General features: G+C 36.7%; 1 protein-coding gene and 1 long non-coding RNA gene across 3 annotated transcripts in view; one reads left to right on the top strand and one right to left on the bottom strand.

Annotated features, from left to right (window-relative positions):
* Positions 1-11,985, top strand: part of SLC9A7 (solute carrier family 9 member A7) — a 64,039-nt gene that overhangs the window by 10,555 nt on the left and 41,499 nt on the right. The gene's annotated exons all lie outside the window — the stretch shown is intronic.
* Positions 1,245-9,718, bottom strand: LOC117673775 (uncharacterized). Of its 2 annotated transcripts, XR_004593566.3 has the most exons (5): positions 9,447-9,718; positions 8,924-8,990; positions 5,038-5,339; positions 3,020-3,140; positions 1,245-1,923 (listed from the first exon to the last, which is right to left on the bottom strand). It is a non-coding gene; the product is annotated as an uncharacterized LOC117673775 (long non-coding RNA). The 2 variants fall into 2 exon arrangements; XR_015734525.1 differs by lacking the exon at positions 8,924-8,990 and having other exon boundaries at positions 9,447-9,695.

Genomic DNA, 11,985 nt, shown 5'->3' on the forward strand with positions numbered 1-11,985 from the left:
TTGTTACAGATAGTCCTCAACCTTCAACCATTACGCCAGTGACCATTCCAAGTTATGACAATACTGAAGAAATGGTGGTTACATGGAACTGTCCTAGCATCCTAAATGGTCATATAACCATGATCTGAGCTTGGTAACCCATTTGCACTTACTACTGGTTGCCAAAAACTCCACAATCATGTGATAACCATTTGCAATCTTCCCTTCTGGCTTCCCCAGTCAATAAGAAAGTCAATAAAAGAAAGTCAATAAAAAAAGTCAGTAAGAAAGCCAGCAGTGAATGCCACAAGTCACTAGGATAGCTCTTCCCCTACCCACACACTGTTCCCCAAATCCTTCTGTGCTTGAATTGTGTCAACCACTCACATCCCTCTACACACCCTCCTCAATCCATGCAGAGCCTGTTGTACATGGTTACACCTGACCCCTACTTCTCATACATCCCTCTCACCCTCATGTACCCTCCTTAACACTTCCCTGCATCTCCATGCACCTCACTGGTTTTGGTTGTGGGAAGTCTCCTGGATGTTGCCTCACATAATTACTATGCAATTGAGTTAACAATGGCAACCGAGACTTCAGGGATTGCCATCGCCAAGTGATGCAGTCAGATCCACCAGCTTCGGCTTGGCGCCTTGCTGGCATTCTACCATCCATCAGGGAAGGACGAGGGGAACAAATGGGCAATAAAGCTGTATGCCTTTATTATGGGAAATTGGGAGGGGGGAATTGACAGTTGAGGAAGAACAGAGCATTTTGGAATCCAGTTTGTGCTGGTGTGCTGGCATATTCAAGGCCATTTGCCCTGAGAGTAGAATTTCACCAACCTGATCACTTCAGTGTTTCCCAAAACATCTTGGCAGTGCTGGATTTTCTACACATGGACGAACCTCGGGGGAAGGACTAGGGAAACCAGGGGTTTAGTTCTGTATTGACATGCAGGAATTTTAGATTCCGTTTGACTTTTAATAAAAGTGCCTTTTATCTCTTAATAAAAGTGCCTTTTCACTTTAACCAAATGGAGTCAAGAGTTTTACTTCCCTCAGGGATCAAACTTGGGCAGGTCTGACAGATGCAGTTGCACTTTATAACCACATTGCTTATGATGGAAATTCCAGTTCCAATTTGTCCATAAGCCAAGGACTACACATACCACCAAATGATAATGGGAATTACTCAAAACCCCTTTTGATTTCATGGCAGAGGACAGAGCAAATAACATTTGAAACAGAGATGACAACTGGTTACTTATCACTGAAATTACAATTTATCTTTTTCCAGACAGAATTCTGGATATTTTAAATTAGTCTAGTACGGAAATAATTTCCAGAATACTGCTTTTTGAAGTGTAGGCTTCCTTCGGGAATTACACTTGGCACTGTTTGACCATTTGGAAGAAGAAAGGAGCCATTGATGAGAACAGCATCTGCAAAAGATGAACTAAGAGTAGGAGTGATAGAGAATGGCAATTCATGAAAAGACTGATTGTCTTGTTGTTCGTATATTTAGTTGACAATATCTTGCATATTCAGTAAGAATTAAGTCTCATATACTTGGACAATTTGATAAACTTAAAATAATGGACTGCATTTAGGATATGTTGTTGAGAAAAAAAGAATTTTTTGAAATGCAGTATTTCTTCCCCTGCCCATCACTGGCAAATCTAAACAATAATAGAGTTTGCCTTGTGTCCTTGTAACTGTATGTTATGCTGCTGTTGATGTTATCCATTCAGTTGTGTCTGACTTTTGGCCAGGTCTCACCACATCTTCTGATCTTGTACTGCTTCTTTACGTTGTTCTATGATTTGGCTGCTGTCAGCTTTGATGGTGACTAATAACAACTATATAAACTTACTGTATGTAAACCATCAATGCACTAACATGGTGATAGAGCACTTAGGCCTTTCAGCAGATGTCCAAACTGGAAGAGAATGAAAGAGAATAAATAATGCATCATTAACTTTTCTTGCAAGCATCTGGGAAAGAAATTTTAGGTAATTTCCTCCTTCAGTCTCATTCTTAATCAGCGAAGTGGAAGCAGATAATATTTCTGTAAGATCTCTAGCTGTAGAACACAGATTCTCTCAGTTTTCAGTTTATTGGCCTAATGAGAATTTTCCCACTTAGAAGGGATATTTGGAGAAGGTGTAAGCAGAGTGGGCAGCTCAGTGCACACAATTCTATATGTAGCAACAATTTTAAAAAATCCAAGTTTCTTGCAAGTGAAGAGACAAGATGGCATAAAGCACTTCTTCAAAAATATGTAGTGCATTCATTTGTTAAATGGGCTATTCAATAGTCATTTTCCCTGCAAAGAAAAGATCGCCATTTGGCAAATTGTACCTTGAGGGGAGGGAAGCAAAAATGAACTGTTATACAATGCATACAAAAAAGTGACTTATTAAAAACTGCATACCTTAGACCAGGTAGGCAAGATGCTACAGTGCAAGCTTGTGGTTATGCTAGGCTTCCCAGGGTCTCCCCTACCCCTGAGCCACCCAGTGCTCCACTTAACAACCCAAACGGTCACTTAAAAATCACAGTGGGGAGAGCAAGGATTGAGGTCATTAAGCGAGACAATCACATTGGTACCTTGTTTAATGACCAGTATGATTTGTGACAATAGTTCTAAGGCTCCATTATGATCAAAATTGAGGACTACATGTAATACGATGTCAGGTTCTTTAAGATAACTCATTCCCACCATCAGTAAGTGTACAAAGTTCACCCATTGCCACAAGATGCAGTGAGGGTCATCAGTTTGATTTGACTAAATCCATCAAGGTATAGGATGTTTAAGTCATGGCAATGTTCTGAGTCAGTGTATGGTTTGAGGGCAAGTTGCTGCAATACAGACTAGATTTCCATTTTGATTTAACTATAATTAACTATGAATAAACCATACTAGGACAGGAATGGGCAACCTTTTAATGGATAAGGGACATATTTTGGTTTGGGGGAGCTGCAAAACAGATAGGACTACATAATTTCATTTAAAAAAAAAGAACTATGCTTACTTTAGGGTTTGCTGGATAGCTTTTATGTGAGCTTAAATGGACTCCAGAGGATGGTAGAGGACAGGAAGGCCTGGAGGAATGTTATCCATAGGGTCGCGATGGGTCGGACACGACTTTGCAACTAACAACAAAAAATTCAAAATTATAGAAACTGAGATCAGCTTGGTGAAGGTGCTCTGGGTATTACACATGCAGCACTCTTGTTCTAAGACATGATCTGCTCCTTTGAATTTGGCTTCCCATTGTAAATCCAGCCATAGGGCACTGTGTAGCTGGTTGACCTGAAGCTTTTAGGGTTCTGTTTGCAAACTAAAATAATAGAGTGGATTGGCCCAGCATCTGTGTAATAAAACATACAATGCCAGGAGTGGTTAAATATTATATGTTGTTTTAGCAGGTGTTCAATAGTTGTAATATGGAATGTATACTATTGAAACAGCATTATTTTAAGTAGATGATAATGGAATGAATTAAAACTGAAAGTACTTTGTGTGATTGACATATTCCTTCAGAACAACCACTCTATGTAAGTTATATTGACAGTATTCAGGTTACATATACTTAACGCATTAATGAATCTCTGCATTTTGTTGTCCTTGGATAGACAGCTTTCTAGAAGTTTCTGTACTATTGAATCTTTTGCATAAGTAGGGATTGAAACTGACAGATAAAAATTGATGAAAATGTGTATTCCATTATGTACGAAGAAGATTAATGATATGCTTGAGATAGTTTCCAATAGTTTATTACTGGACAGTGAAATATTTTGTTATAGTGCTATGCTTTTACAGAATGAAGAAGACACTGACTCATATCGGTTTTGACACACTTTCTTAAGTATTACCATGTTTCCCCGAAAATAAAACCTTGTCTTATATTTTTTTGAACCCTGAAATAAGCGCTTGGCCTTATTTTCGGGGAGGTCTTATTATTTTGGGGTGAGTGGAGCAAGAGGGGTGTTCCTCTTGCCGTCTTACCTGATTTCCAGCTCTGTCTCTAACCCTAACCAGAGGAAATGGTGGGGACCGGCTGCTCATGCCTTTAAATATTTGCGGGAAGGGCTTATTTTTGGGGGGGGGATTTTTTTAGCACATGCGTTCAAAAGCTCAATTGGGCTTATTATCAGGGGATGCCTTATTTTCGGGGAAACGGGGTAGAGTAATTAGAATATTAGTAATATTATATTGTGGTATTAATGTTTTTAAAAAGATATGCTTGAGAGTCAATGGAACATGATTCATATAAAAAACTTGGGCCAAAAAGCTGAGGAGTAAAGTGTTTTCTTTACTACTACTTCTGCCACTGCCCTATGAATTCTAGGTAAACCTTCCCCTCTTTAGTGCCCTCCAAGAGTGTTGGGATCTTCAAGCAATGGAAGAGGCAACTTGCCTGATGCAACTTGCATCGTAACATTATGACACTTAGATACGGTATATGTATTTATGTCCAACATCAGGCTGCAAGTACACAAGGTCCTATTTGCATTTGTGACAGTTGTTTTTTTTTTTTTGTCATTTTAATCATAAAATAAAAAGGTGCTTTCAATTGAAACTACAACTCCCAGAGCTTCTAGATGAAACGAAATTCAATACCAAGAGTATATTAGCTTCGGGAAGGAGATTCATAGCACAGGTATTCCTCAATTTACAAAGTTCATTTAGTGAACATTCAAAATTACAATATCATTGAAAAAGTGACATATGACCATTTTTCACTTGCAACCGTTGCAGCATCCCCATGATCATGTGATTTACATTTGGATGCTTGACAACTGACTCACATTTATGACGGTTGCAGTGTCCTGGGATTATGTGATCACATTTTGCGAATTTATGACAAGCAAAGTCAAGGGGGAAACCAGATTCACTAAACCACCATGTTACTAACTTAACAACTGCAATGATTTACTTAACTACTGTGGCAAGAAAGGTTGTACAATGGGGCAAAATTCAACAGATGCGTCGTTTATCAACATAAATTTTGGGCTCAATTGTGATTGTAAGTCGAGAACTATCTACCTTTCTGGATCACTTTATAGAATTAGACGTTGGTGGCAAAGGTTTTTGATCTGGGTTCATATGTTCTTAGAAGATGGAGATTGTACAGTAAAATTTGTATGTCTGACAGAATTCAAACTTGATCCAAGATTTAATTGTTAAAACTTTCTAATTTGAGGAAAAGGAAATCTTCCTTTTTTTCTGAGATCCACTGTCAGTTGGTGATTCAGAGGGCCAAATTCAAAAGAGCACGAGGCCACCCTGTTCTCTTCTGGTCTATTCATATGTGCTCTCACTTTCCATAGATTAGAAAAGGAGATAATCTGAGAAAATAAGAGATTGGGATCAACAAAGGAAGGCAACAGTCTCACATAGAAAATGTCAAATAAAATCGCTACAACCTAAGCAAGTTACATATATCTACTTACTGAATTTCAGATTATATTGTAGAAAAGTTAATTGTGATTGGGCATACTTTTCTTCAGTTTTTCATCCTTGTGAGAGCAATAGTTTTAGTGTCATAGAACTTAGGGCAAAGACTGTCTCTTAAGAGACACTAGCTGTTGTGCTACTCAAACATTGCAGTCTGCAAGTTTAGCCACAAATAAAAAAATGTATTGACTAAAGTATTCTATTCATTCTGTATTTGAGTCATAAAGAAATACTTGCAGTTTTCTTCAGATAAAGTACTGCTAATTTAATAACATAAATTAATTCCCCTGTGTTCCCTTATAATGGGGAACATAGGTGTGTTCTGATTTATTAAGTATTTCCAACTCAGGGCTAACTTGCCCAATTCTAAAAAAATATCAGTATATTAGGGTTTTTCATTCTCTGAGGATATAGAGGTCTGATTGCCAAATATAAAGACAAGTCAAAGGAAAATAGTATAAATAATATTAGTCAAATGGTAATATAAATAATATTAACCAAATTGTAGAGTGCTTTGATTCAGATTAGATTTATCTTAAATTGAGTTTTGTAAAATAGTTGTTACATTTCTAAAAATATCTAAATAAATGGATGTCCTATTGATTCAATTCATGCAATTAAAATGTATGCTTTGAAGAAAGAGAGGGCCTAACTATTCTTTAATCTTTCTTAGTTGCTGTTTGTATTAGAAGAATGCCTTCAAGAGAATAAGATCCTCTTAAGGTTTATTTGTTTGTTCTGTCTGCAATAAAGACAGGTATCATTTAAATGTTTGAAATGTGAGACATCAGATTTAATCTCCGGGCTAACAGAAGACTCCTGCTTGATATTGGATGAATCATTGATGGATTTCCTAACCCATCTCAGAGGAAGGTTGCTGTAGAGATGAATGCTGATAGGGAACAAAATGAGTTGCTCCAAGCCTTGGAGGAAATCAGGAGTAAAGTTCAAATTACAGCTGACACTGTGGACAGCAAATTCCAAGTTTCATTACTTTTTAAAAATAAAATGCTAAGATTGCATCCAGCTTTGTTAATGGATCCTACTCTTGAAAATAATGAAATAGATCTAAATCTGATCTTTTTATAAATGCTGTATTTATAAATGCAAAAATGTTTGCATTGTGATATATCAATTTAAAATCTGTATCAACATTGTGATAAATTTGACAATGATAAATTACACATATAGGGACAAAATAATTTAATTAGGCTTAAAGTTTTGTACTCTGACTTGATGCTATGCCAGCTACAAGTAGTCCTCAACTTACAACTGGGTAACAATGGTTCAAAGTTACAACGAACTTTGAAAAAGTGACTTACAACCTGTACGGTCAGTTATGAGCGTCGCTCCACCCTCATGGTCATGTGAACACAGTTCAGCACTTGACAACCAGCTCGCATTTACAAGTGATTGCAGTGTTTTATGGTCACATGATCACAATTTTCACCTTTTTTTTTGTTGATTTCCGCCAAAAAAAAAACCCATGGGAAAGCTGGATACACCTAAGAACCAAGGGATTCCCTTAACCACTACTGTAAAAAGTATTGTAAAATCAACTTTGACTTATGGCCGCAACAATGGAAATTCTGGTCCCAATTCTAGTCATAAGGACTATCTGCACCTTAGATCTTTCCTGAAAATGGATTAGAGATCAATTACATTTAGTCAGCATGTAAAACAAAACTAACCGTTTTATGACTAATGCAATGTGTAAATGCAGCCACTTACGCAGTTTTCTTGGCAAGACTTTTGAAAGTAGTTGTCATTGCCTTTTTCTTAATTCTGAGAGAGGGGAACTTGTGCCTAAGGCGGGTGGGCAAATGTGGCCCTTTTACAACCTGTGGACTTCAACTCCCAGAACTCCCTGAGAGTTGAAGTCCACAGGTTGTATAAGGGCCACATTTGCCTACCCCCTGTCTTAAGGCATACCTAGAAGTCATAACTATCTGGTTCCTATTTCAGGGCCTTTAACAATTATTACAAGCTGGTTCTCCAAAAAAGTACATGCATGGTGCTTACTTTTTTGAACAATGTTTATTTGCATTTAGAAAGCCATTGGTAATTGAATCTGACAATAAATATATGTGATTTGGGTGCTTATAGGCGCCCAATGCACATGCATTTTACTGTTCCAATATACACTTGAAGTCCTTGTTATGTGCCAAACTCTCTTCATAATGCTGGACATCTACAGAATATATCAGTTATGATATTGAAAGAATGAGGGTTTATTGAACCTGTGGTCCTACTCTTTTGCCCTGGAACATTTTATATTATACTTTTAAAATGTTCAGGGTCTTGAGCCCTTCTCATTAATCAATTTACATTCCAATTAAAATGTTCAAGGAAACCTAGATAATCAATCTGGACCTGTATTAGGTTTTGCTCCTGAATAGACACGACAATGCTACCAGCAATAATTATTTTCTAGTTTTGGAATGATCTCAGGTCTCACCTGAAGTTTATTTTTAGGCAGTTGAGAAAAAAGGGAAAAAAAACATGTTTAAAAAACTAGAAAAGCAAGTATATATACTATGCACTGATTGTGAATACTTTTTTTTTTAAAAAAAGAGGAATGTCAGTGGAAATGTCTGTATAGTCAATAGGGAAATTATAGCTTTAGTATGTTGAAGGAACATAGTTTCTCCTTGACTAGAGATAAATGGACCTGTTCTGATAACAGGTTTATTTCAAAAGTTATTAAACCAGTCAAATCTCCTGGGTTTAAGCATGACCGCACACAATCTCATCAAATTAAAGAAAAAAAATACAATATGGGGAATATGGAACAAGGCTATATTACATCATTGGCTCTTTCTCATATGGTTAGAAAGGCATCAATAATGTTTGAAGATTATGAGGTTAGTGTGTTCCCTGGTCTTTGTAGCAAGTGCTCTGTTTTTTCAGCTGTATGGTCTTTTCTAGCAATTTTGCTTTGAATAGATATGAAAGGTAGATGAATGGACCGTTTTAAGTATTGCTATGACACAAGTTAATTAGTTTAACCCTGTGCACTGAGTCCATTTTAACTGACATTTAAATGAATTGAGTCAATGGATCCTTTTTTAGTGACATCATCTTTTCATCTCCCTTTGTTGATTTAATTAGGCATCTTATGGAAAGGAAAGTTTTTCACTTTGGTAGAAAAGGAAAATGGGTTTAAGAGCATGATATACAGTATGGCTAAGTGAAACTTAAAGGTGGTAACAGACATCAACCTCTGCAAGTGGGAGGAGGTGGGAGTGATGGTATTATGACATCACACAATGATATGGATTATGTAATATGAGCAAATTACAGAATTTACATCATTTGTATGGTGATGACATCACAATGGCTTGCACCAGACACCTGTTAGATAATAGATAAGCAGTGCATAAATTCTCTGGTTTAGGTTTTTCAGAATTTTGCAGTTGTGACTAATGTGTTAAGACTACCAGAAAGAAAGAAAAACAATGTTAAAGCCATTTACCCATGAAATTCAGAGGGCTGGTCACTGTCTTCTTCCTCATCAGGGTGTTGCAACAATAACTTACAAACTATAAAGAGAAATCCTTGTGTGTCACTTTGAGCCTCCAGAAGAAAGACAGGGTAAAAATACAACAAGATAAATAATTGCTGCTCTTTTTCTCTACTTTTACTTGGATCGTTAGTTTCATAAGATGGTTGTTATTTAATAAAGCCCATAGAAATATATTTCCTGTTATCCTTTGGAGAAATCCTAATACTTCATGGTTTTTTACATTGCCCCTTTTTAGATATGCTTTTTTTAAAATGTTTTTTAGAATGAAACAAGTTCCTTATTGATTGGTTTCTGTTTACTTTAGTGCAGACAGGGATATCAAGCAAATGGAAAGATTAATTCCCTTCTGTACATTGCATCATCCTGTTGTCCTTGTCATTTACCTTTCCTGCCTCCCTCTGCTTCCCATATTGAAGACCAAATACAAACAAAAAGACCGGTTGAACAGGAGAGGCCATGAATTCGAACAAACCTGCCAGGTTATGCATGGGTAGAAGCCAGTCTCTTCTCTGTCAGTTCAGCAGAAAAAAGCCTCAGGTGCTGCAGAGAAACAAATGTTATCTTTTCAAGCACTGTTTGGATTTGGAAGCAAACATTTCAAAAGGATATTCCTTCTCTTTGGTTGTTCATTTCTGAATGTGAATAGGTCTGCAGACATGCTGGGCTAATACTGTCATCTTGATAAAGCCCCCCTGTGTCACCAGAGGGCTGCTGTTTGAGCAGAGCAAAGGCTGCCCTCACTCTATATATAGGGTTTCCCTGTGGGAGCTTGATTGGCTGAGACGCCTTTGTTCTTTATTATGTAATCACACTTCTGCTAAAATACCTATGAAGGTAGGCCTTAAAAATTCAACTAACCTAGAAACCTAGCCCACATGTTGGAAGTGTGCAATTAAAGTGGCCTCTTACAGTGGCAATTGATTGCCTTAAGAATGCTTGCCAATATGATGAAACAGGGTCAAACTAGGTAGAGTTCCATTATTCCACAGGGCTTTATATGAACAATCAGCGAGTCCCTAAAGAAGATCAGAAGTGAACTTCTGTGCAGATTCTAACTTTCATCCTCCCACGCTTCAGTCATTCATAACCACAGCCTTAAGGATTAGCACCATTTTTCTCATACCTCTCAAATTCTTAGCTTCAGCATGCCAGCAATAATTACAGAAAAATTCTAAGTTCAAAATATCCATCTGCAGCTCATGGTTTTTTTCTTTTTCTTTTTCAGAATTAGGTACTTTTGCAAAATAATAATAATAATAAAGCAAATATTTCTTTTCTTGCTCTCCAGCTTATAGTTTAAAAGCTATCCACTCATTAGATGCACTAATTATTCTACCTAGGTTTTATTTTTAGAGGCAGAGCTTTTCTGGATTTATGTTTGCTGCTAATTCATGTGAGCAGTTTAGCAAGAAAGTAGAACAGGATTGCAATGCATTTCCCCAACCGTTTTTAAAAGGGTTGTTTGCACATTGGATTGTTGAGGTGTTGTTACCTTTTTAGTAAATGTAGCATGCAAGGAAAATGCAAGCTCTCTACTGACATTCTTTGAATCCATTTAGATTATGCATTTTTAAAATTCACTTGACTGAAGAAGTCTTTCATACAAATATAAATGTCTAAGATGAGTGTTTTGAATTTTATAAAATAATTTTATAAAAACCAAAGCTCATGTCAAATTATTGAATGGGTGTTATCCTTTTGTAACAGGCATTCTTTTGAAAAGCATTGTTCTCTAGTTAATTCTTCTGATCTCAAAACTGCGCTACAATAAATAGCCTTGTGATCCAAGCTTATGCTTTCTCTTGACCAGGCTAGTGTCTTACACTGTTAGAATCCTATGTTTTCTTATCAACTATGGTTTTTAGAAATATAATCCATGTTGGGTTGTTCTATATTGGTTATTCCTAATTTTTCATATGTTATGTGATTTCCTTTGGAACTTCTATTTCTTTTCTCTATTGGTAATAATAATAATAATAATAATAATTTTATTTCTATACAGCCCTTCTCCCGAAGGACTCAGGGCGGGGTACAGCCTATTTAAAAACACAAGACAAAACATCGATTAAAAATTTAAAATAATTAAATAAATTTGGCTCAATTTAAAACCCCACAAATTTAAAATACCCCAGTTTAAAATTATTACGTTGATAGCCCAGCCTGGCGGAACAACAGGGTCTTCAGTGCGCAGTGAAACATCCGGAGGTCGGAGATCTTACGTATTTCCGGGGGCAGTTCATTCCACAGGGCTGGGGCTCCCACAGAGAAGGCCCTCCCCCTGGGTGTCACCAGCCGACATAACTTGGCTGATGGCACCCTGAGGAGACCCTCTCTGTGGGAGCGAACTGGCCGGTGGGAGGCTATTGGTGGCAGAAGTCGCACTAGATATCCAAATGTAATAAATACTTTAAAGATATATCTGATAACATGATTTATCTGGTACTATTGAACTACTTTGCCTAAATGATCATAAAAATTTGTAGTGCGATTAAGAGAATTCTGTGTTTTGTTTTGTTTTTTTTAACAAATCTTACCTTTTCATTCTCTCCAAAGTTCAGGTCTGATATATGGTACAGCTATTTTCAAAGATCTCATGTCAATAATTTATCAATAAAAGTTTATGCCATAATTAGCATGCTTATATTTTCCTCTGTTTTTGGAATAACAGATTTACTCATCTCCTTTTGGAATACTGCTTATTGGCTACTTCAGGACAAAAAAAATTGTCTCTAGGTGATTTATAGTACAGAGTGAAATTAAATATACAAATAGCAAATACAATAAAAACAGATCAGCTCTAACTATCTTTTGAGACACTCAGTTATTGGATGTTAAGGAAACAAATTTCATCTATCTCTACCTGCTGATAATCCATGTTAGGTGAAATATGTTCCTTGGAAAAAATGTTCGGTCAATCTCTATGGCATAGAAACTGGACTTTGATCAAATGGATTTAGATATACTTGTTTTCAGTAGAAACTGGTTACTGACTTTCCTGCTGTTCTTGATCT

The sequence above is a fragment of the Pantherophis guttatus genome, chromosome 5 (assembly GCF_059756535.1).
Source record: "Pantherophis guttatus breed Tessera chromosome 5, ASM5975653v1, whole genome shotgun sequence".
In the NCBI taxonomy this organism is placed as follows: Eukaryota; Metazoa; Chordata; class Lepidosauria; order Squamata; family Colubridae; genus Pantherophis; species Pantherophis guttatus.